The sequence below is a fragment of the Coloeus monedula genome, assembly GCF_965178545.1.
Source record: "Coloeus monedula genome assembly, chromosome: 3".
Classification (NCBI taxonomy): domain Eukaryota; kingdom Metazoa; phylum Chordata; class Aves; order Passeriformes; family Corvidae; genus Coloeus; species Coloeus monedula.
In genome coordinates, this window is record NC_138783.1 from 109,366,472 (window position 1) to 109,393,822 (window position 27,351).

General features: G+C 35.7%; 1 protein-coding gene across 5 annotated transcripts in view; it reads right to left on the minus strand.

Moving 5' to 3' along the window:
* Positions 1-27,351, minus strand: part of DMD (dystrophin) — a 999,626-nt gene that overhangs the window by 292,787 nt on the left and 679,488 nt on the right. The window lies entirely within an intron of this gene.

Sequence of the window (27,351 nt, forward strand, 5' to 3'; positions counted from 1 at the left end):
CCAGTCGTAGGAGTTGAAAGTAGCAGTATTTATTACAAAACTATGAAAAAATTACTTTTTTTTCTGCCTACAACTTTTAGTCATCAGAACAGAACAGTGTGCTGTCAGATATTTAATAGGTACACTTTAACAAACATCAAGCTGGCAAAAAAGGCCAGAGAAGGATTTCTACTTTTCAGGCTGGTTACATGGACACTGGTTAGATAACCTGTTAGCATTCTCACCTGGCTGTTGATAAAGCACCTGGGGTATTTTATTGTCTTAAGACTCATCTGTCCTTGAAATGCTTTTCTTCTAAAGAATCATACTTGATTTTGAGAAGCTGTTATTCACTGATTGTTCTGGATAGAAAAGACCTGTGAGTCTGGTCCTAAATTTGACCCTCCAACTTCAGACTACAGTTGCATAATTTTCACCAAGTTGAAGGTTCCAAATAAAGACCTAATACTGTTTTCTGTTCAATAAGATTAACAAAAGAGCATAAGAATATAGCTTCCAGTAACTACAGCATGTACTATCAAAAGCAAACTAAAAGCTCCACAGAGTTTCACTTTGTTCAGTTAAAAACTCTTCAGGAAAAAAGGTAATTTTTAAGATATACCTCTAGCAACACCCTGTGAAATTCCTGCCTTTGCCTTCTGTAACAGTTCTTTGAAAATCTATTATAACTGGCTTTCTAAAGTCATACCCAAAAGTTTGGATGGTGTTTTTTCACTTGTATACTGATTGAATTGCATACAGAGACATGCAGCTAAAACAGCAGCTTGCATAATTAAGCAAAAAAGCAATTTCTCATTAGAAGTCTCTCCTTAGAAAGAGAAATAAAATCTACTGATGCAGTTACTATCTCTAGATATCTATGTGCCTTCTAAACTCCATTTTCTAAGAAGACAAGTTAATGAGTGACATGAATTTTACAATAGGAAAAGCAGTCACAGTGCAGCCGAACGACATCTGTATTACACGTATTGCCAAAATGGACGGTGCAGAAGGAACACTGAAACACACACAACAGGCTCAGATAATTCTGTGCCTTCCAAACTAGTATTTCCCTTTCTCTCTCCTTCCCTACCTAGAGAATCTTCAGAAGAGGAAAAGCAAATTAAGTCATTCTAAGGTCTTATGCTGACAGTGACTCTCTTCCCTAAAGTTTCCTAAATATAATTTTATACTGGAATATTCAAATAGAATGATTTATCTGATCAAGCCTGAGTCTCCAACTAGACACTAAATGCTGTGTTTGTACCACAAAGGAAAGCTGCTGTTATATGAAATCCAGTAAGAAATGAAGCACTAGGTAAGGACAGCTCAGAAAGGATTTGCCCAGTACCAAAATGAGGGAATAGAGCTGATCTGTGCCCAAGGGCTCACAGAAGGATTTACCTCCAAGACCCATCTGAAATTCCTGAACTGGACATTCAGGAAAACTAGAAATGCATCTTAAAACTGAGTCTTGCTAGTTCTGCAGTTCCCCTGGGGACAAAACAAAACCCTGTATGGATTGTGTGGACAGCCTTCCCTCTGCCATTTAAAGTGAATAAAATTATTTTCTGCTGGATGCACAAGAGCGTTTTATTGAAAGGTCCAGAAGGACGCCCTTAAACTCTTAACACTATAAACAGGTCTGAAGATTCTTAGACCTTTCATAAGACAATAATACATAATTATAAAACAGATCTCTTTTCTTACCCTTAGAAATAATAATAAATTAATAAATAAATAATAAATTTCTCAAATAAACATATTTTTTCCTTGATTTAATACAAAATGTCTGGGAAATTTACCCAAGCAATGTTTTATTTTATTCAGTAGAATTTTATCAATTAGAATTACAAAATTTTTACTATGTTTATTGGTCTAGTTTTACCAACTTGTACGATCTTAAAGAATTAGCAAATACATGTTCCACATGGTACCTACAGTGTATGTACCAAACCCCGATGGAAACGTGGATAAAAGTAGCTACTAAAACACATAATTCCTAAGTCTTCCTGTGATCCTGTAGCATGAAAATAAACAATAACACTTGAGCTCCACTTAAGGTGTTATCATATTCAGAAAAATATTCTGTGACTGGCTAAACTGATCATACAAGTTGATTTTGTGGGTTAATAAATATACAGTTAATTATGCTAGGAAGAGCAGTGCTTTGAAGAATAGAAACTAAAAGACCACTAAATATGATTTTTGGGAAAAATAAAAATTGAATAGCTTTAAAGTATTAGCTGAATGATCTAAAAGAAATGAATAAAAACCCCAAAAACCAAAATCAGAAGTAATTAATGTCTGGAGATAGTTTAAAAAACTTTTATGAATTCAGCCAAGTATTTAGGGTTGTAAAACTGGATCCTCAACAGAAAACTAAGTGGAAACTATTAGAAGCTACTGTTACAACAACCACAGGAATAAAAACTCATTAATAGTGGCACCCTGGTGGAGGCACAGCAGATGCAACAGACCAGATGTCTCTGATTTGGAATGTCAGCACACGGAAACAAATGTGCTATATAAAAATAGGTAGTACAGAAATGAAAGTTATAATTAAACTACTTTCAAAATAAATGAAACAGAAATCTATCCAATCCCCATTAGGTCACCAAAAGCACAAAGACTTAGGGAGTCAGTTAAACTAAAAGTTGTGAGGTTTTTAATAAATTCTTTTGCATACAATTTGTCTCTACCAACACTTTTCTAGAGCTCTGTAAAGGTACAGTAATATATTCTCCAGAGCATTAGAGAACACATTTCAATCAAGAAATTTTGTTTAATTATAAATGTAACTCCATACGAGTAGGTCAACAGTGAAGGACCATTGACATGCATGGTTGTACAAACACATCTTTAAACCCCAAAAGAGTTTTGCTTTTTTTTTCCATAGATCTATGAATGCCAACATAATGATGCTTGGTGATAGCACAGTAATGCATGATAATGAGCAATGAGATACAGTCATCCAACCTACCTAGAGTTTGTTAGAAAATGATGCTATTCACTTTTAACAATTTTTCCACATTTGCAGACAGCAGCTGCTCAAAAGAAAAATCCAATTTTCAGGTTCCTAACTTTTATGGTTTTCGTATACAAAATGGGTGTTGAGGTATGGAACAAATTGTTCAAGTCAGCAACTGAAATAACTTGCATAAAAATTGCTAAATTTTTTTTTTTAAATTGCTAAAAAAATAAACTGAAAAACTGAAACAGGTGAAGTGTGACAAATTCTTGGTGGGACTGCAAGGTTTTAGACTGACAATTAAAATATTTTCTAGCTTTATAAGGTACAGCATGCTACAGCCTGCATATTTGTGACTCTGGCCATACGAGTTTCTATAAAAGGATCTTTAAATCTATCCAGTCTTTTTTAAATTTTTTTTTTTTTTCTTGACTGTATGGAAAGTTTTATCAAAATGGAATAGCTGAATTCCAGTATGGTACCAAGATTTACACATTTGACTAATCATTTACTAGTGCTGATTATGGGTGTTCACTCTTTAATATCTGAAGAAACTTTTCTCACACCAAAGCCAGGACTTTTCATCTGTGTTTGCTGAATTCAAACATATCAACAAGAGTTAAGGTTGCTGCTTACATGCTCCCAGTCAAATATAGTTTGTTATCTATTTTATACGAAGTATAAAAATGCTAATAGTGAGTGACCCAAAAAAATTATGTTTGGGCAAAATGTCAATTTAGAAAAGATTTTCCATGTTAAGAGCAAACTGGAAGCACTTTTTGTCATTAACAACCCATGGCTGAAGACCACAACTGTTTGGGATGATTTGTTTTGGTTCACTCCCAACCTTGTTTAATGAAATGAACCAGTGAACCACAGGAGCACAAGTGGATGATTAATATGACAATGTAAGGGAGAAGGAAGATATATTTCTTATCCTATGAAGCTTTTTGCTCTTCCCAGCTAACTCACCATGATATCCTCAGGAAAAGCATAATTCCATTAAATAGTTGTTGAGGAAATTATTTGCTTTTCTTTTGGAAAACTTTAGACTCTAAGCCTTAAATTAAACAAAAAATGAACGATAACTTCCAAAATGTATAGTCAAGACAACTTTTACTTAAAACAACTAAGTTTCTTGTGGCTGATTTGCTCTCTAAATATAATGTGTTATATACACACACCTAGAAAGAGAGAAAGCTTTGGAAAAAACTTGCTAACAATTTCAGAAAATGCAGATATGCAACACCTACAATTCATTTGCATAATAAAATTGGCTTTGTTAAGATATTCCTCCCAAACACAATTTGAATTTGTTTTCTTGTCACTAAGCAGGAAGAGAGTATGAGAGAAAATGGTCATTTACATACCCTCTATATTTAAACATAAAATTATGAAACAATGAAAGCAATATAATGCAGTGGAGTTTTCTCTTTTGAAACAACTTTTCTTTTGACTATTAACTATTTTGTGTTTTCTCCCCAAAGCATGGAAAATTTTAGGAAATATAAAGAGCAAGTGTAACTATTTAGTAATGTTTATAGCTGATTGGTGCCTGTCAGTGAAATCAGAACTTTAACAGACCAGACACTATGAATTTGTTTTTTCCTGAGTGCTTTATGCAGTGCAAGTTTTCCTAAGCATGTACTTTTATGTCCACTTAGGGCAACCTCAAGAACTGCCTCAGCAGCTCTCATTGCTGTCTAAGTGAATATATCAGCTCCATCAGTGATGCTGTGGGAAAGCCACCAGTGACAGCTTACCAGCTGCTGCATGAGATGCATGAAGAAGCACCATAGACGTTTTGTGTGCTTTTTTGTGACAATCACTCATTCAGTTATGTTGGTGCCACTGTAAATGTTCCTTTATGACTTAGGAAGTCCAGTTCATGCCGGGAAGTTATGACAGCAAAGCATGCAACACTCTCTTGATGCACACTAGTCAAACCAAACAGAATGGGGAGTACTTAATTTGAGTCTCCATGTGTTGACCAAAAAGGATGGTGATGGTAAGGTGATGGTGACAAGTAAGGTGATGGTGATGGTGGGGAGCTGGGATAATTCTCATCCTTCCTCTCACCCTGCTCCCCATTTGTCTGTAGGAGAGGACTTTGGAAGCAGATCAAGAGGATCGAACCATCAGCAGCTTGCTCATTATAACTGAGATGCCTTGATGGACTGCACTGGAGTCCATCCAGCAGACAGGATGGAGAAGATGCAGAGGAGATTAGAAAAAGATTGAAAAAAATTACAGTTTAACATGGCTTGTGAATGAATCATTCTGCAATAAAAAGAATTTGCTCTATTATAGCCATTGCCAGGAAAAAAAAGAAATAAAGCTAAAGATGTATCTGTAACAAGTAGAACAACATTTAAAGATTTGGGAGTTTGGCTATAATGAGATCCCTTCAACTAGAACACAGTGATAAATCACATATAAGAACTCAAGACTGGAACAGGATTAAAGCTCTAACAGTAAATCTGAGTAAACGTGAACTGTGTATGGATTACAGCCTCTTGACCCCAAACAATGCGGCTGTCCAATACTACTTTTTCTTGCAGTAAAGTATGAGCATTTAAACTATCAGGCAAAACTATTCCAGGGTATCTGATGTCCTTCTATCCCACTAAATAACTTAATGGATGGGAATCGGTGTTAGGAGCTACAGAACTTCCCCCGTTTCTGTATCAGTCAGCAGAATTGAAATCTCTCAGTGTAGAGCTGCTATTTGTAGAATGTGAATTTGCAAAATTTACTACTTTACTTCTTTTTTATAACTAATGGTTTTTCAAATTAAGGGTTTCTCCTATCCACTTAACAAATGTGTATTACCAATAACACTGAGGGCAGATGTTCTGTTTTTCAAGGGTTCATCTTTAGTCTTTTCTTTACTGTTTTTTTCAGATGATGTACTTGTCAATGAACTTCAAAAGCAATGTTATCAGTTCTTTGTGACATTTTTGACAAAAGGAAAATAGTATTGAGTAAACATAATTTTTTATTATGAATATAAGCAAAACAAACAGATATTTTTTGATTTTTTTAAAATTTAAGAAAATAACCGACATTTGTGGAGAAGGAAACCTAATAGCTTGACTAAAGATGCTCCACAAATTATCCAATTTTATAGAGAAATTATTAGATTGAATCAATTTTAACTTCGTAAAAAAACCCCAGAGAATGACTTCCTCAGTTTCTACTAGATCCCCTGGAAATCTGTGAATACTTTTATTGGAAGGTTTCTCCAGTAATTGCAAGTGAATAACAATTAAGGAGAATAAAATGGATTGTCACAACATAAGTTTCCAGGTAAGTTTTCCTTTTGTACCTTAGGAAACCAGATATTTTTCTCAAGAAAAATGTAAAGTGAAGAAAGAGGATTTAATCTGGTTTGTGTGGCTTTGCTTTTGTAAAAAAGAACAAATACTGTTGCATAATTTTTTCTTACAGTGAACTTAATATTATTTGGCTCTGTGTGTGGAGGTAGGTGGCAGGGAAAAAGGAAGGTGTTTCTTATTTACCCTATCTGATAAGAAATGTTGGAAAAAACTTTAACCTACATCTAGTAACTTGGATCTTTATTCATATTTTGTCATGCCAAAAGATGAGAGCAATATGAAAAGCCTAGCTTTTTTCCTTAAACCTTTCTGGTATATTTAGAAAGGTTTTACTCTCAGAACTACACTTCTGCCTTTATTTTTGTTTTCATTTTTCTTGGGTTTTCTTTGGTTGTGTTTGTTACTTTGTTTGATTTACTTCAAGTTTTTGTTCCTCCACATTTTTGTTACTATGTACTTAATTACAGTCAACAATAACACAGAAGACAAAGGTAGAAACCTGAAAAATTCTGATGTTCATATTTCATTAACAGAAAAGGAAGGAAGGAAATGTATGTATAGCTCCCTCAGCCTTTTCCCATCAGAGGGATGCTCCAGTCCCTTAATCATCTTTCTTGCCTCCCACTTTATCCACTCCAGGAGCCCCATGTCTCTCTTGTACTGGGGAGTCCAGAACTGGACCCAGCACTCCAGATACACCTCACAAGGGCTGAGAGGAGGGGCAGGATCATCCCCCTTGACCTGCTGGCAATGCTCTTCCTAAGGCACCCCAGGATACCCTTGCCTTCTTGGCCACAAGGGCACACACCGAAAGCAGGTGTGTCACTGACTGGATGGATGCCTTCTCCTCTGGAAAATATATATAAGGGAACAGGAACAGGCAGCACCTCTCTGTCCTGTTCAAGTGAACACCTTTTGAAATGCTGGTGGAGAACACCCATCAGATTAAAGGACATATTCACAAGAGGCAGATGAAGGAGGGCTTACTGCAAAGATGAGTACTGGATTTTAAATTTCTACAGACTAGGTTGGAAGGGCTTCTACTCACAGGCAGAAGCCAAACAAAAGGGGCACAGCAAACAGCACTATTGTAGAGCTGCACAGCTGGGCAGGAGTGTCAAGGCTGCACTGCATCTCTGTTATGTAATTATGCCTCATTTTAGACTTTTCTGGTGCTGCCCCTTCTTTAATATATCTTGCTGCAAAGGATAGATTTGCTCCTGCTAAAACCTACTAAGATGGTTTTCTGATTAATACAATAATTATGAACTATGGAAACAGTAGCATTGAAAAGGTATATTGGCTGGAAATTGAAGACAGTAAAGTTTAAACAGAAAAGATGCAAATTCTTATAGTCAGTACACTTAAATACAGAGCAAATGACTAAGGAATATAAGAGACTATTAACAGAACTGTGTAATTTAAAAAAGAATTTTTTTTTTAATGGACACAATTTGGAAGAGTAGGAAAAGGAATCTCTATGTAAAATCCTATGGAGTGGTTTCATATAAGTATATGAGCATACTTGTCTTTCTGACCTTGAAATCTATAATTTTGTGAGAAATTAAAAAGAAACAGTTGAGCTCCCCTATAATGCCAGTTTCTCTGAGATGAATTTTCAACACCTTTTTCCTCAAATCAGTATCAGTCTTACTTGGTACCCCTCCCTCACACAGATATAATTTAAATATATTTAATCAATTTAGGACTGACGACAGTGTTTAAGCATAAAGTTAAGCAAAAAAATGGAGATATTTCTTGTTCAGACAAGAAGAACTCTTACTATGAACAGTTAATGTGTTTCATCTGTAAACATTGCTTGGGGCAGAACGTACAGATGTTGATTAGCAGCTTGCAGAGTAGCCACAAAATGCTATGCCAGTAGAAGAAAAATTAGCATTTTTCTGTTTCAGAAAACACAGTTTATTATCCGAATGACAATATCAGAAATGTATCTGATAGAAATAGAAAAGAAAGACTCATTGATAAAGTAGATTGACACTACAATAATAAAAGCAGGGAAAACCAATTTGCTTTGCATGTTCATTCATGTATACACACATGGTGATACATGAGTAGGTATAGATATGGATTTTACAGTGGGCCTTTGCAATAAGAGAGATGGAGCCAAATGAATAAAATTCCAAAACTAATGACCTTCCTCTAATTTTCTATTCTGTAACTGAGGAGCAACTGAGGCCAGAGGGGCAATGAGCTTGAGTACCACAATCTGCTCAAAACAGAGGAAGAGGGTTTCTTGAGATAATATTACAACACACTTATAAATATAGTAAATGTTCCTGACAATATTGAAAGTCAAAATGAAAATATTCTTCTCTGTTATCTTTGTTTGGAAATGCTGACTTTTTTTCCACAAACAAGATTTTCTAGGCATTGGAAACTATTGTTTTCTGGCTGCAATTCCCTTGCTTTGGAGGAACAGAACTTGTTTTTTAGCCACTCAACTTTTTCCTGGGACACTGGAATGAAAGTAGGTATGAAACTGTACCTTGCAGTGTATTTTTATTTACACTTCGTTCCTGTTATGTTTGTAAAATATAAACATTTTATAGACAAAGTATTTCCACAGTTCCAGAAAGAAATAAACTTGTTGCCAGGTTTTTGCTCGACTGTTCTCACGTGCTTGCTCTCCCATGTACTACAGAGATGAACCTCACCTTAACAACAAACTATACTGCACACTGCCTTGTGTAAAAAATCCTGACCACATTCATAAATTCACTGTATGCAGTTCCATAATAGTGTCAGTCAGGCTGGAAAATAACTGAAGATGGAAAGACTGTGCATCATCCCTTTTTCTAGTGCTGCTTTTCAACAGGACAGGCTTTTTCTTTTTTTTTTTAATTCACAGACTGCAACTCCTAAACCAAGGCTTATGGCACTGGCTGCTAACAACTCACTAGCAAAAAGTGGTCATCTTTATCAGTTAATCCAACTTGATATTCAGGTTCTCACTCAATAGTAACTTTTCAAATGCCAGTAAGGTGTTTTTCACATTAGTAGCATTGACACATAATTTGACATGAAGCACAATACAGAGAGATATATAAAATTTTGGAATAATAATTTTCAAGTATTACATACCTGACAATTTGGCCTTATGTGATATTTTCACTTTTTATGCACTAAATTAGGAAGGTGCAAGAAAATGTCATACCGTATAGAGGCTTATCTGAGGATTGATGCAGTCAGTTCTCCAGGGTGGAGAACCCAAATTAACTGGGAGGCTGTTATGATGCATCTGGACCCTGTCTCCCGCTCTCCCCCTCCCTGTTACCATAACAAAGTCAGTTACTGAAAGGCCATATTGGGAGGTGGAAACAAGAGCTCTCAAATGTGTTATATTTTTAAAAATTAATGATTTGTATCTCCCTATGGAAATGCTAGATTGTGACAAGCAGTTCTTCAAGAGCTGAATCCTGGAAGGACTCCAGACTGAGGTCACTGTTTTTTTTGCAAATAGCAGCTGGCAAAACTGGGAGGTATTTTACAGTCTATGGAACTGAAAAATGTATCTATCTTGGCAATTTTTTCTTATTCAACTTTTTGACCTTATTCCTTCTTTTCTCTTGAAAATTATCACATATACATATGCAGACAAACTTCTTTCCAGAGGCTTTTTCCACCAGACAGAAAAAGTAAGAGTTATTTTTCTTGAGAGCTACATTTGAAAGCAATTTTTTTTGTCAGCTATTAATTATTAACAAAAGAAAACTGAGTTTAGGAATCTACCATTTCTTTTGCTTCTACTTTACCCTCCAGAGTATCCTTCTAAATACTTTCATTCCAAGCACTAGAAAATGCAGATGTAAACTGTAGCCACGTCCAAGGGATTTGAAGAACTCTCTAGAAACATGGGCTGAAACAAGAATAAGCAACTGCACCAAGAAATAAAGGAGAAATATTACACATAAGACTGAACAGATGCCATTATCCTGTAGTGCTGATGAACCATCTAAAAGCAATATCAGTTTATTTATCCATGACAGCATAATATATTCTGGTTAAAAACAAAATAAACCAAACAATTTAGGAGATGTGCCTCAGCATGTCCTTAAACTCTGTATCAGCTGTTTCCTCAGGAAGGGTCTCCAGGGCTATGGAGATGCCACTGGTTGACCATTTCTAGTAGGTGCAGTAGTGGCACTGATGCCACCATGCCAGCTTACACCCATGGCTTTCCTTTTGGTCTCAGCCTCTGCCTTGTGCCAAGAAAGGTCAGAGGACAGGTGTAACAGGGACACCGCTCTAAGGAAAAGGAACAGAAGCAAGCTGCCACTGGAAATGCGAAATGGCTGGGCTGCCTTACTGAAGATGGGTAGATGAGGAATGGAGGATGGCAGTTGTTAGTGTACAGATAGCTGAAGTTACACATTTTCATTTTGATTAAGGTGAAATTGAGAGAGAATGCCAAAGAAGTGCAACCCTAATAGCAGCAGTGTAGGGCATTAATGTAGTAATAGAGAAGATGTGTGGTCAGAAATTTTTCTTTTTTTTTTTTTCTAAACAAATTCCCAACAGGGGAATAGCTGCTGTGATACCATATCTTCTCAGTCTGTATGCCAGGTTGTAGGTTAATGTGGATAAAAGGATGTTTTAACTTCTTTGAATATGACCCCTATGTTTCTTCAAAACAAAACAAAAATAACCCAAACTCAAATGTAGTTCTGAAAAACTGCAAAGACTGTAATCAGTTTTAAAATTTTAGCTTCCCTTCAAACTTTAATTACTCACTGCTGCAGATGTGCAGGCATTAAGAGATAACAAATAATTGTAAAAGATTCACCATGTATGCCAAGGTAGTTCTCTGGAGGGTTGGTGGTTTACTGTTTTCTAATGTCACCTTAGATCAAAGGAAAATGTTTCAAACTGTCTTCCACAGGCTAAGACATTGCATATGGAAATCAGATTGTACAAGTTACTATCTTGGAGGAATGTTCCCTACTATAAACAACTAAAGTCACATAAGAGATACATTAGGAGAGTTTTCTATACTCGCACACAATTGCAGAGGATTTCTGGCTGAGGGCATGTTTATTGAATTAACTCCAAATTGAATCTCTGTCCACAGATTAACAATCCCTCAAACCCTAAAAAGCCACAAAGCATACTCATTATTCATACCGAACAAAAAAAAACCAGCAAAAAATAAAAGCAGAAACTGCCACAGCAGCATCAACCCAAGAGCTTAGGTGCCCAGACTCTGGTGTACCACTGAAAATGGATGCACATTCCCTCCTGGGAGAGTGCACTGTAGTTTCTGGACAGCTGTATCCATCCTGCTTCCTGAACCATTCACCTCTCACCTGCCTAGGAAGGCAACTGCTTCAGACTGAGCACAAGGCAGGTGTATGAAGGGTGGGGAACAGGAATGAGTGGGAACAGCAGGGTAGAGGCTTGAGATGGAAGGATTGGAGGTATAGGAAAAGCAGTGGTATGAAAGAGAGGAGCTAACTGATATTTGAGATGCATACTCCAGAAAGACAAACACTCCTCAATTACCTATGGATGAGTTAGCCCCAATTCTGGACTAAATACAACACAGGGAAGAGGCTCTACAGCTGATCAGGTAAAGAACTAGCTTAGGTCAGAGAGACTTAACTAATGCACACAGAGCGTGGTGTGAACACAGCTGTGTGATTTCTGGGGCCAGCTCAGCAGTACAGAGCCTTTCAGAGCAGCCTGAGTTAATGAGACCTGATGAGTCTCACCTGACTGAATATAGAACCACTTACCTGTTGCTGCATCTGCTCCCTAGCTTTATCTCATGTAAAACAGCTGCAGTGAGCCTGTCTGTAATCAAGACACGTCCACAGTATTGCAGGACTACAACATCTGTGTATGTATGTGTGTGCACAGCAGAGAAAGAGATCAGAGTCAAGTCTCCATTGCTGCATACTCCATGTAATTTTCTTTAAAAAGGCACAGCTGGTTTGGAACAAATTCATGGAGCAGCCTGAGGATACCTGTACTAACTTTCCATAATTTATTCTTGCATGTACTTCCTAGTGTTCTTATTGGAAGAATATTTTCAAATATTTGTTCTCAACCTCAAAGTCACTGCTTACTCAGGCTATTGTTCAGAATTTGCTGCTACCAATCCATCTAGCTACCTGATGATTTATTTTGATTTATTTTGATGGTGGTCTTCATTACATCTTCTACCGGGAAAAAAAATATATGTATTAAAATATAGATATGTGTGCACACATGCTCCCACACACATATATACATACAAGTAATATGTAACAGTAGCCAATATTTGGATAAGGACTACAGCCCATCACAGAGAGTCTAAACAGCTTTTTGTACTATTATCCACAGTGTTTGTTATCCCCTTATGGAAACAAGAGTTTCAAACCTATAGCTCTTTTCTCTTTAATGTTATACAAGACAGAGATTATTTTTGCAGATGTCATAAAGTTTGCAAACTTATTTTGCCTCAACATTTTTACCTAAACAGAATAAAGCAGTCACTGAAACTTTTGAAGTGATAGTCTGAAAAAAGGTTTGTTCTAGCACTAATACTTATGTTAACAGCTTCAAGGCAGAAGGTCTCTATGTGAAAGACAATAAACAAACAATGCTAACTTTGTTATTGGTGTGACATCATTCTTATCTAACTCAATATGAATTCTGATGTGACAGCTCATGAATTTCATCTATAATACTCAGGAACTGGCTCAAGAAACCTCATGGGCATTAGTAGTTATATTTAAGGACATGCAATGGATGAATAAACCTCACTTTTGAAAGAGGCATAGAAAACCACCCAGGAAATTTTAGGTGAATTATCCCTAGCTCATTTTTTAGAACATATGATTAAACAACCTTTGAGAAGGGAAAATAGTAACAAGTAATATAGCCAACCATTTATAAAGAGTAAATAATAAGCAGAAAACTGCATTTCCCTTCATCCAGAGCTGTAAGATTTACCAATAGTGAACCACAGGTAGAAGTTTTGCCTGATGCCCATGGCAAGGCTTCTAATACTGCCCATGTGATGTTACCAAAAGCAGGAAACTTGGATGTAAATGGAAATGAAACTGATGGGAAAAAAACCAAACAACATAACTTGAATACACTATATGGGAAGGCAATACCAAGTGAAGCTACATACAGATCTGTCCTATGCCTAATATTAATCACTGTTATTGGTTGACGGAATAGAGATTGGGTTTTTTATATTCACAGTGATGCAAAACCCAACCAGCAGCAAGAACTTGAGAAGAGGAACACAATTCAAAACACTCTCAAAAAACCCTAAGAAATCAATAAGTCCAAAGCATTAAAATAACTAGCTGAAAAACTGGATTAGCATCAGAATGGGTAGCAAATGACTGGACAGATGGTCACTAATCTAGAAACAAGGATAGAGATTTTAAGGAGCAGGATTTGTTTACTCTAGAGAAAACTGAAGTACCACCCTTCAAGTAGATGAGGTTATTGCTGAGAGAGAGTTAACTGTTCTCAATTTTCATTGTGGTGACAAAATGAGCTTAAATTGAAGCAGGGGACATTAAGGTTGGAGACAAACATCTTTGACTGGCAAGGATTGCAAAGTTGTGGGAAAAAAAATTCTGCAAAGATACAGAAAACAAAAAATCTTATGGAGCAGGTTAGACAGAAACTGGTCAGAAATTATCTAAGTCTAGTTGATACTGCCTGCAAAAATCTGGACTGCACAGACTTTTAGATCTCCTTCAAGATCTTTTTATTATACTTACCCTTCATTTGTGAATAAAACAACTATTAAAACCAGCACAGAGAATAAATAGAACCCTGTGCTAATTTATAGCATCATTTTCCATAGAACTTTTAATATTGGTTTGAATAAAAACATGATCACATGCATTTATTAGAGCTAATACTCTTTCAACTTTTATTTTGATCACTTGATAACAATGAAGAAAGAACAGGAAGGATGGGAAACAGTACCTGCAGACTGTCTATAATAAGACTGCCAATAATAAGAACAATTACTAAATTATTTCTTCCTCAAAGTTAGCTTAGATATTAAAATTGGCCTCTCCTTGTCATTGTAGTTTCTTTGTAGTATGATATGTTTTATGGAATGACAGTGAAAAATGGCAGGCTAACAATTTTCTCTATTTTTATTTCTATTAAAAATGCTGGCCTCAATTTCTTACCTAAGACATGAAGAGCTTGTTTTACTTTAGCTGACATATCTTTTCTCAGAAGTTTGGTGACAGAAAAATAGTAAGATGTGCACTGTAACATAGAGATGCAAATAATAAAGGAAAGAAAGGCTGTGTTGGTGTTGGGATCCTATTATATACTAAAAAGTACTTTACAATAAGACAAGATTAATTACCTAATCTAAAAATTAACCCAGGAATTATATTCCAGGTCTGAAGAATAAGATGGGTCTGTAACCAGAAGTGACACAAACTCCCTGTGAGGAGGGAGATCCGAGAGGCTTTGACAGCAGGACATGTGACCATAGTGCACAGCTTCAATCCTACAGCTCCAGCACTAGGATTTGAAACTGGTGTCCCATAGCTGCCATAGCTTTTTGTTAAAAAAACCTCCTGGACTTCTTTAAAGAAGCCCACAAGCATGCAGAGAAGGATGATCTAGTTCACCACCAGTTTAGGTAGGATACAGACACATATAAAGCCTTTTTTACAAAATCCTTTAGAAAAGAGTTTTAGGAAACCTGACAACATTACATAAAATGAAAATTTCACTCCTGAATGTGTACTTCATTTAAAGACAGAAGAGAGTGGGCAGGAGTATGCTGCATTATTGTAGTAACTGTTTTAGAATGAAAAAAAGTATTTTCATAGCAGGTACTGAGTATATAGAGCTTGCCCGCAGGAGGTCATGAGGGCCAAGAGAAACAGCAGTTTCAGAGAGAGACAACTTCATGAACAATAGGCTGAAAAATAGATGCTACAAGGACTCCTGATGTCCCAAATCCAAGCGCTGTGGATGCTAGGGATGGGGCAGTACAAGGGTAACATGCAGCAGAAGGCACTCAGGCTGGTACATTCTCCCTGTTCAACCTGCCCTAATGTCACCACCAGAGACATTTTCCTGGGTTAGACAGAATAATGATGATTTGACTCAGTAAAGCATTTCTTATGCTCTCAAGTGTGAAAAAACCCTCTTTTAGTCCCATTTAAAACCTATTTATTCTTGTATTTGTTACAGTTCTATCAAATACAAATTATGTAACCTAAAACACTGTAAAGAACTATTGCAAATAGAGAGTTATGTGAGACTCAAAATATTTGTTAAGTGCAATGTTGTCCTCATTCAAATTTATGCCAAATCCTATGCAAGATGTTTCTTTTTTTTCCTAAATTATAGGGAAATCTGTAGTGTTATAAATAGATCTTCTTTCAGTAGTAAACAGGAAGAGTTTGATTTGTTACTATGTTGGCATAATATATTATTTATATTACTAATACATATTTTCTAGCTGCTGCTAAGAAGTCTCCAAACACTTGACTTTTAGATAAATCAAGGAATTAAAAAAAAACTAGTAACCACAATACATATTTAAATGCTTTCCATGACTGTATCACATTCCAATTATTTAGTCATCACAAATTTCCACTGAAATGAGAAGGTCTGAAAATGTTGACAAGACTGAGACAACACAAACAGTTCATTTGAGAATTCAGCTGCATCTCCCTTTAGGGAGTAAAAAGGGCATAAATTCCCTGTGCCTGAAGAGATTGCTCCCAACTAGAGCAAGGGGGAAAGGAGACCACGTCCTGACTCCTTGAATCTTGTTGCAGTTGCAGCCCTTCTCAGGCAGAGCAATACAAATCTGCTCCTTACTCAGGCAGTGTGGCTTGGAAGTTTACAACATAGACCAAACCCACTGAATCAAAACCACTGATAATGCAGAAGACAAACTTCAAGAACTACAGATTTCATAAAGCATGTTTCACAGAAGTAATAAGCATGTAAGAAGTAATAAGCATGCAAGAAGTAAGGAAAGGCTGAAAATAGATGAGTCTTTTCACCTGGCTGTTACACAGACTGGTTTCCAATCAGTCTTTTCATATTTATTCTCCCTAAATATTCAATACTGAATACTTACTGATGTTTCTTACAAACAAAATATGAGTTTCTTCCACTCAAAGATCTCTGTATTGGGAAGGACATGCACATCCTCTTATTAACAGACCTTGTTATTCCTTTTCATCACTCCTGAGCTGTGCAAAGAAGCCATTATCACCAAATTACAGTCTACAAAATGCATGGAATAAAAACTAAGGTGATTTGGATGGAGACAAAACAACACATTATATCCACAACGTATGTTGAAAGCTTTATTAAACAAAGTTGTAGGGAAAGCCACATATCTTCTTCCTCTCTTCGCTGTCACTTTATCTATTTCATATGCTCCATTACCTCTGCACAAGCCCAGGAGGTGTTTGCACGTAATAGCATTTCATTCTTGATTGAATTTAGACTGAATGATGCCTGCCTATTATGCATACATATGATTCTGCATTTTATCTCCCCTAAAAACATATTGTGCACCCCATGCGATACTTTGGGAAACATCCCTTACAGCCACATCTTTAAAAAGGCTATTTTTAGTTCCCACAGATGCAAAGACACTTTCTTAAGTTCAAGAAATTTTTCTGCAGTTCTTATTCCTGAAAGGGACATAATTATGATGCATTGTGCATGTTTGTTGTCATTTTGAAACTGTGCACCAAAGTAGCTGTTGCAAGTAGATTAATATCAGAACAGATAACAGTCTGCTCTCTGATGGCCAAATGGTTTGGAAGTCTGAGATAACGTCTAACATTTCAGTAGCAGGAAACATTCATTTTTGCTATGATCTGCTTCAATTTTGTGTCTATGAATAAGAATTACAAATGATTTTTTCATTATTCAGTGAGATATGCCAGGAATTTGTATTGCAGCTAAAATATGATCAAAACAATTAATACATGTTAGGTTTTTTGGGTTTCCTTTAATAGAATCTACAGTGTCTAAATAATTTTTAAAGGAATATGAAGATGGGATCCCTGCCCTGCATAGTTTACAAGCTTCTTCCTTAAGAACTCACGTAAAAAGTGTCCATAGGTTATGGGTTACCAAAATTGACAGGTATCCATGGTAAATGAGAATACTGCAGAAAGGATGGCAAGGATAATAAAAATCTCTGCATCTGGGTGTTGAAATTAGATGACTGTTTTGTCATACATTATAATTCTAAGAGGCAGTGGGTATAAAATCAGCAAAATTTCAAGTATGTTCTGAGGAATACACTTTGTGTCCTTGTTGTGTATATTATGGTCAGCAACACACAATCTGTAAGAGTGGACCAAAAATATCTGGGAATATATTTTTAACCCAGATCTCCCCCTCTCCACTTCTTTCCTGTAAAATCCTGTACATACAGTCTTGTCTCTTCCATTCACTTACTAAAATAACAAAACAAAGCAAAAAAAACCTTCTACATTTTCATGGAAAATTCCAAAGTACTGAGTTTTCTCTGAATTGTAAATTGAAATTCAGTTAATATGCTTCAAAATATTACTCTCTTCTCTCCCATAGGAGTGTAAATTTAGCCAGATTTCTGCTATGGAGATCTTAATTTTAAATAATGTTTTGAGTCTATTTTTTTTGGTGCCATTATTTTTAAGTGACAGAGTTGTTCAACCATACCAAACTAAGAAAGTGTAGTTTAAACACTAAGGATTACTGTACTGAGAAAGATCACTCTCCTAGATGTCCTCATCAAACACAAATGGACATACACAGATGTCTGCATTTTTAGAGATATTTAAGATCTATGGAATAATTTAATTGAGAGAGAGAACTGGATATTAACAAATATTAAAAAGTACACCAGAGTATTCTCCTGGATCATTGGTAATCGGCCAGACAGAATTGTGGCTGCATCTCTTAAAAAAAATCTTACATTTCTTGATGAATTTCTCATGAAAAGTAGCTTTCTACCCTGATGTGGACACTTAAGTTTATCTAAAAGCCTCTAAAAATGAAAGTTCTTATCAAACATAATAGAAAGAAATTGTTCTGAGAAAATGCTCTATAGTTATTTCCATCTTTCCCTACCTAAACTTACTTTACTTCAGCGCAGGTCATAAAATTAGAACTAAAAACTAGTTTTAACATTTAACCGTTATGCTGCTTAGCAGTTATTTCTGAATTATTTCAGTGAACCTCTTCCCAATTAGACTTTGTTTTTCTTTTTCTTTCCCTACCCAGAATACAAAACCACTATCAGACAGAAGGAATACTAGCAGACACAATACTGGCAGCAGGTTGCTGCCCAGGAACAGTTTGCCATGGTCAACCCTTACAGGGGCTGGCATCCTCTATGATGTGTCACCTTCCTCACAGTGCATCCCTCACAGGCAAAATTCGAATAAATTTGGAAAAGAAAGGAAAAAACTACAGAGGCAGATTGAAATGAAGTCAGAATGTCTCCAAGGAGAAGAATCAGTAGCAAAGCGCTAAAAGGAGAAGATCATAATTTTCTGTTGAGTATTGTGAAAAAGTGCTTGTTTTCACATTATTTTTAATAATCCATTACAATTCTTTTGAAGTACAGGGAACTGAAAATGACTCCTGCTGTTCATTCTTTTCTTTCTCACACAGTACTAAAAAAGTAATCTGCTATTTATAAGGTTTTTCTGCTGAAAATGATAATTACAGTGAAAATTACTCATTATGCAATGGCAGAAGGAAAGAAGGTTGAAAATTATAATCTAATTGGTGATTTACCCATCATTCAAAACGGGCTGAAGAATCATTTTTCCTATATATTGTTAAGTAGCATCCCTGAAGATCAACCCTACAGCAAAGCCTAACAATGATCATATAGCCCACGGAATTCAGAAATGGGCATACAATGAAACATGAAGTCAAGAGAACACATTTCCTGTGAACCCTACGGTGAAAAAATCCCAATTTTCTCATAATAAAAAAATAAATGCTTTGTATTCTCTGCTAAGAGGTCTCCAAAGGCTGTCCTGTTATTTTAATTAAGATTTGTGATTTTAAGATTGGCTAATGAAAGAATTTCAAAGGAATTGGGTAATGAGCACCCAAGGAAATTAAAAGTCATGTGTACAGTTCCCTTAGATTCCACTTACAATTCTGGCTTATGTATAAACCATTCTAATTATTAGAGACATACAAAATTATTAAATTCATACAAAACCTATCATAATTAAGCGAAATAATCACGCCTTGATAAGAAATATTGGAAAAAGTTTAATAAAAACATAGAAACCAACAAACAAAATGAACGAACATGATGGAATAGAAGTTTTAATATGAAAGATCTTCTTTAATCTCAGCATATTTAGCTAGAAAGAGTCAAAGAAAGATACTTGTAAGATACCCTTCTCAGAAGGAAAGTGATGTTTGACCTAAACACTTTTGCAGTCCAGCAGGAAGAGGAGGAGATGGGGGAGGGAAATATGGTGACATTAAATTTGTGTATACTAATCTAGATAAAAATCAAGAGCATTTCTGTGTTACAAATCTTTCTCCTTCACTGAATTTTTGCACTTCATCAATACAGACCTTTATACAACTATGTCTTAGAGAAGACTAACAGTCTTGCAAACTTTTCCAATTCAACAGTTACATTGCTTTTCCTACCCTTTCCTCTCCACTTACCTTTAATCCATCTTTCCTGTCTTCTCTTAACCATAATCACAGGACCAGCAAGACAATTTCACCTTTTTTGCTCATGTCAGAGCCATGATCTAAGTCCTGGTTGAAACTACTTTTAAATATTAAGCTTTTTCACCCACATGCACCATATCAGTATTATAATTTAAATGCACAGAATACCACTAATCCTTTTCTGTAAATACTTCTGTCTCTAAATCAATCATTACAACAATATCTATTATGGATTATACTGGAGGTTTGTGTAGCTCTGGAACATTCAGTACAGGTACACAGAGTTCCTATTTTTGAGTTCATAACATCAGGCCCAATATACATATTACAGTCACTGACCAGAAGGGCCATTTGGCTGTGCTCATCCTCAATTCAGATTCTGCTGCCTCCAAAGAACTTCCCTGTGACTTGTACAAAACTGCAGGGGAGATCCTCTTTAGTAAATTAATACTGAATTTACTAATTTTTTTTGCCTCTGAATTAGTCAAGTAATGTAAAATACAAATGCCTGAGGGAGTTGATTTTATCTACTGTCTCACAGCACTTTGATGCCAAGCTTTCACAGTTGTTGTCTAGTAACCAGAGATATCATGTGGTTCCCTAGCATCCGTGTTGTTCTTTATCACATGCCTCAATGACAGGTCCAGGTAGGGGGGGAGCCCCACCCAAAATCACACTACCAGCAAACAAGTTAATAATTTTTATGTGTTCTGATGCACCATCATTTCTTTGCAAAACACAACCACTTTGTCAGAGCTGAATCCCACATCTGAATGACATTATTGACATTATAGGAATGTGCCACACATACCAGTTTTCTTCAGAAATATTATGCCAGATGGGCCACATATGAAGGAGTAGAAAGATTTATAGTAACATTTTAAAATGTTATCTTTGCTGATCCTAAGGCACAGTAGGAATTTAAGACACACAGATTAGAGACTAGAAAGGAAAATGGTTAAATATATGTCAAAAGGTTGGACATTTACCCTGAGAAGTCATCCCACATCATGCCACCTTCAAAATTGTCTGTTTGAATAAAGGATTCCATGACATATGCAGTGTGACATCACTGGTAACTCATGATAGCCTGAGAAACATCATTCTTCCCACAAAGTGGAAAATGCTTAAATTCACATTCTGTTTATTATTTCTTCATTTTAACTTCATTGCTTTTTGGTCAAAAACGTAACAGATATTTCTCTGAACAAGAAGGTGAAATAAAACAGGGTCTTTATGTTACCTCAGAACCATTTTTTCCAAAATATTAAAACCAGCTTCTACTCTAATTAGAAAAAACTGCTGATCCTAATTTTTTTTTTTTTCCAAAGAAGCAAAGTGTTAAGCTGTTCTGTTAAAACATCAAAAAGGAACCACTTTTAGCATCAAGATACAGCTTTTCACTTTACCACTGATAATATTAGAATATTATTTTTCTGTAGTTTCATTTTGGGGGGTTGGGTTGGGTTTTTTTAATACTAAAACCAAATTAAACTAAAACTTGGAACTATGGCATTAAGGGGTGACAAAATAAATGGAGGAAAGAGAGAGAAATCAGGGAGATTTTCAGTGTCCCAATGGAGTAAAATCACTGCCTTTGGTCTGGATATCCACGTATTTGTGCTAATGAGTGGTAGGGACTGGCTGTTTCACATAACAGGAAAAAGGCTTGTTTTGCAGGGTTGTGCCAAGAATCCAACTGGGGACAATCACAGAGTTGCTTCATTCCCAGTGGAACATTCTGGCTCTGTCATGTTCTCCAGCAGAAAACTGCTCCTCCACAGGGGTGGAGATGATTAAGAACAAATGGAGGTAGGTATCTACACCTGAGCTTGTGTACTGAGAGAATGAAGCCATTCCAGGAAACAATTCCCCTCACCTCACTGCATGAACCCCAGCATGCATTCCATATTTAACAATTCATCTGGAGAATCTGATAAATCCAGAAGCATGAAAAAGGAAGTTGGGAACTAGCTGAAGTGACTAACTCTCATGTATGAATCTCATATTTGGCTGGAGAAAATCTTTCCTACAGGCAGAAAGCACCTGACCATTAGGAGTGCCATGGTGATAAGTTAAATTGATCTTTTAGCTTAGTAAGAGCAATGGTCCACAAAAGCAGCAGAATACAGGTCTGAGATTGATTTGTTACCTTGCTTATTGTATCAGCTAGCAACAGAGACAGATGAGAGCCTGGAGTAATGTGAAATGGCCTGCAGTTACTACAAAACCAGGGCTTTTTAATTAAGTACTCCTTCAGCAGTTGATTACATGAAGAGCTGAATTCACTGTTTCAATTCAGAACAATACTTTAATGTCTATTTCTTGAAGAAAACATAGTCTTATTGCTTTTAGTAGAAGTACTTTCATATTTTAAGTTCCATGCGCATTTTCTAGGATTTCATTGCAGTAGTGGCCTGAAAAATTCAAATTCAATTTACATTGTAAATTTGCTGTCTGCTAATATGATTTTTTTAAATTTTATTTTTGCAGTAATGAAGGATATCAAACAAAACAAATTCTGCTTTTTTTTGTTCTATATCAAACAAAAGAAAAAATAAACACACAACCCTATCCCACCACCATCCCCAACTAGTGAAAGGAAAAGAGAGTCTTGAAGTGCTAGAATCTAAGGTTTCCTTCAACATTAAGAAATGACATCACCTGTTAGAGGGACTAGGCAAAATCAGACATTTTGTCCTTATCTTCTGCATACAAAATTCAATTTAGTAGATACAAAAGGAGAATGTTGAAGAAGAGATGAGCCAAAGGGGACTCCAGGCAGCAGAAAACAGATCATGTTCCACAAAGGTAAAGAAGGTGGAGCAAGAGAAACAAATTCCAAGCACAGTGTTCCTCTGTCCTGAATCCCCCATATAGGGCCAACTTTGCAAGACATAGTTCTATCTCCCACTACTTCTCTGCCTTCCCAGAACCAAAGGAACTTACTGTTTATTTATCTTAAATCTAGTGACAGCACATGCCTAGTGCTGGGTCGCATGAAAAATAAAAACATGTATAATGGTTAGGGAATATAGAAAATTTTTCAAGAACCCGGTGCTCCTGAACGAAAATATGGCTTTAAGCCTTTCTTACAATGTTTTTATAAATTTTCTCTTTCAGTTGTAAGCAGCTCTACATTGCACAAAATTTAAATGTTGTACTGGAGTGAGTTAAGATGTTTGTCTCCTTACATTTGAATAAAGTACTTATTTGAATGGTTTTCATTACTTAATGTGAGTGTTATAAAACAATATCTACACGTAAATCAACAAAGAACTCACCATGAAAGCTTCTCTAAATGCAAAAAAAATATTATAGTATTCTACTGGGAAAAGAGAAAACAGAATTCCAAGAATTCTGCTTACTGCAGTAGAGCTAAGTTACTAGAAACTACTTATTATAAAGCTTATACTACAGTTTAAAAAAGCTTGTGATATTTTTTTAAACAATCCCTTCGTGAAAAAGGATGATAATGACACTGCTGGCTGTTCTGCCTCAAGAGGGAATTGTCCATCTGCTAGCAAACCTCTGAATCTATATCATTATTAAGATGTGTTTATAGAAGCATCAGAGTACCCTTGGCACATTGAGAAAACAATAGGGCACATTTCAAGATCACAGATTTTTTTAGTTTAAATTCTGGGGTAATTTTCTTTTCCACATAAAAGAACTGTGTTTCAAGATCAGCTTCATTAGGAAGGTCTGCTGGGATTTGATGTTTTTATTTTCTTACAGAAGAAAACTTATTTCTTGAAGAAGAGCTCCATCTTCTCACCCATTAAATGAGCAAATATACAATTGTTCCCCCTAGTTTTAATTTGCATTTTATGATTACAACTAGGTTAGAATTTTATACATTGCATCATTATTTAGAAAAAAACTGCTTTTATATTTCCCACAGTTTCTGAATAAAACCAAAGCCACTCTTATATTTCCTGTTACTACTTCTAATAACATATATCAATAATGGTACAAAAATAAAGCCCCCTAAAACTTGTGCAACTGTCTTAATATCCTCACAACTATTTAGAACTAAAAAAAAGGCAAAATTTTAACAGGATTTCTTCACTCTTTAAAGCAAATCAGAGGTGAAGTGGGAGTGGTACAAAGCAGGGAATAAAGCCATTATTTCCTTCATTTAAAGCATGTTTCATTGACAAGGTTGAACACAGAATCTATATTTGAGAATAGCATTTATATATAGTGACAAAATTATTTGTCTTGGAAGGGACCTTTGCAGATCATCTTGTCTGCTACTGCTCAAATGTGGCCAAATTCAGAGTCACATCAGGTCACACAAGGCCCTGTGCAGTTTTGTGATGAATATCTCCAAGGATGGACAATCCTTGACATCTCTGGACAGCCTGTTCCAGTGTTTCATTATGATGTTGGTGAGGGCCATATTAAATTCAGCCCAGAATCTAGTTAGGCATTATTATACTGGCTGGGCACACACAGAACTCATGAGGGTTAAGGGAATTTTTACACTTTCCAGCACAGCAGGATTTTCCCATGTCTCTGTGGACAGCACACAGCTGTAAAAGTCTTTCCATACCCATGGTGTGTTTGTAGAGTGCAGCAGGGTCTCTGAGCTGCACATACTGGTGGAATGAAAACACAAAATGAGAGATTGATTTGGATTAAAAAAAGTAGGTCAGGTAAGGTCCAGTGTTGATGGTAATTTGTACTTATAAGATAGAGCAGACTCAGAAATTAAAAAAAATTAAAAAAAAAAAATCGCTACTGAAAAAATGCAGCCCTAGTGAAAAGTTTGTGCTTCTAATACTCAGTGTATCAATGCAAACAAAAATGAATTGCTACACTCTTATCCTTTCCCTGCTAAAGAGGATGCCAGTTGTATTAAACATGATAATTTATCTTTGTAGAGAACTGGAAAAATATCCCTCGAATTATTTCACAATGGGCCAATAAAAGCTGAGAGGAATGTTATCTTTAGGCACAACTGTTGTATTGTTTTTTGTTTGGATGGTGATATAGAGCCTGACTGAAAACTAACTGAAAAATGATGAAAGTATCTATTTTACTTTAATGAGTTTAGAATCAGATCCTTAGAGGTACAACTTTTATGCATGTCCTAGTAATTAACATTAGAGTGAAATAAAGAAATAGCTGTTAATAATACTTCAAAAAAACCAGTGTTTAGACTTTTTTTTTATTATTGCAGAAAACAAATATACTCTCTAATACACTGTAATGAGGTGGCCAAGCTAGTTTAAAATATCATCTGTCTTTTTGTTCAACAAAGTATTAAAAAAAGAGTCTCCTGACACATATTCTATATCCCTTGAGGTCCAATTTTCAGACTAATAGACCCTTTTTTCTTCCCTTTCCCTTTAAAGACTCTGATTTCCAGGCCCTCTAGAGCATCCTACTGCATTTTCTAACCTTTAGAAACAAGCTTGAAGGCTGACAGACATTTTTTTCATTTTTCTCTATTCTGCAAAAAAGCAAAAGCCTTTCAGGACTACAAATCTCGCAGTTTTAAAAATACAATAAATTATTATATTTAGAAATCTGTTCATTTATGAGGTTTTTTATTCACTTTAAAAACTGAAACCACATTTTCAGTACTTTCATAAATTAGAATTAATTTTAGAAGTCTAACAGCACGACAGTATAAAATAAGAATTCCACTAGAGATCCCATATTAAATACAACACCACCACTCTGAAATACGCATAAAATAATGATAGTGTCTCCTGAGCAGTTATATTGTATGGTGAATTTCACAGAGGTAAGGGAGGTTTTGCACACCATTTAAACCATAAAATCATGTGGGGGGTTATGGTATCAGAGAGGATGCACAAAAATGCCAGTGAATCATCCAACATGCTGCAGAATCAGTTTCGGCTTCAGCCCTGCTTTATCAGGACAGTTTATCCTGGTCCAACAGTGACCCAGGAAATGTCTGCAGTTGTGTATTCATATGGAAAAAGAAGATCCTAGAAGCTTTGAAAAACAACCCTCAAAGCATTATGAAAGCACAGACTGAGGGATGGGGCAAATGTGCTCTTCAAGTTTGATTCAGAAAGTGTGAATGTAAATTCCCAACTTACTGGCACCACACTTGGATTTTGGACTAGCAAACTTTTCTCTTTAAGCACATCACATGAACTGGAAATGTTCAGCTCCAAATGTAAAATCTTATGTTCTTCAACAGTACATTACCTGAAGATGTGCTACATGGGTCTTTTCATGCATTTTTCACTAAAATGAAACTTCTGCAAAACTCTTTTTGGATACTGTACCTTCAAGTACAGTATCTAAAAGGGTGAAGACTCCACCTTGCCTATAGCTTACACTTCTGGCATAAGCTACATGGACAGATGCAAAAGTCTCTGTCTGTAACCACAACTTTTCATTCAACAGAGGCATATTTCGAGTACACTGATTCATACTCAGTAATGGAGAACTGCAAATTTTGATTTGGAACTTACAGTTGCTTCTGTAATAACAGGATATAAATTTGGAACACTATATTTTTATTTCCACAAAAATGTACGTTGGAAAACAGTTTGGACAAAAAATGTCTCATTTTTCTGATCTATCTCAATATTAATTGTAAGGTTGCATATGAAAATACACATTTAAGTTGTATACTAAAAGGCATGGTATGTAACCATGGGAAAGGATAGATAAAATGCTCTGACAAGAGGAATGTAAGTTAAGCCCACTCTTTTTTCTGCACAGTTTATAAACAAATATTTTTCCTTAACTGATATTTTACCATCCATCATCTGGAAAAGGTGCACAACTATTGAAATTTACAATTAAAAGTGAAAAGATTTCCTCATTCTAGTTTTGTTTATTTCTCTAACTGACAGATAATCAAACCTACTTTTTTTTTAATAGTGACAGATTAATTAGACAGAAATAAGTTCTCTACATCTTTCTGGATGACTACTTTTGGATGATACAAATCATTACCTGAAAGTATCTTTTCCACTTCTTTACTTAAAAGTCTCAGTAACTAGGTTAGCCTCACTCAACATAAATACTTTTTTATCAGATTAGTCCCCTCCCCTGCACCTAAAACTGAAGATTCAACCTATTCAACTCTTAGAATCAATAAGTAAAATCAGGCATTGAAAATTTTAGTCCCATTCTTTACTAATCTTACTTATTATAATACTTTTTACTAAATAAAAATCTATGTACATCCAGTGCAATAAAAAGCCACGCTTTCAACTACATGTATTAAAAAAAGTTTGGATGGACAGCATACCTTGGCAAAATCCATGGACAGAATTCAAAATTTAAGGAGACTGTAGTACCTGATATCTTTGAACAGCATTGTTAATTAACTTCAAGCTTTGCACAGGCTCCATGATTCACTACTCCCAGCAGAAATCTATTCCT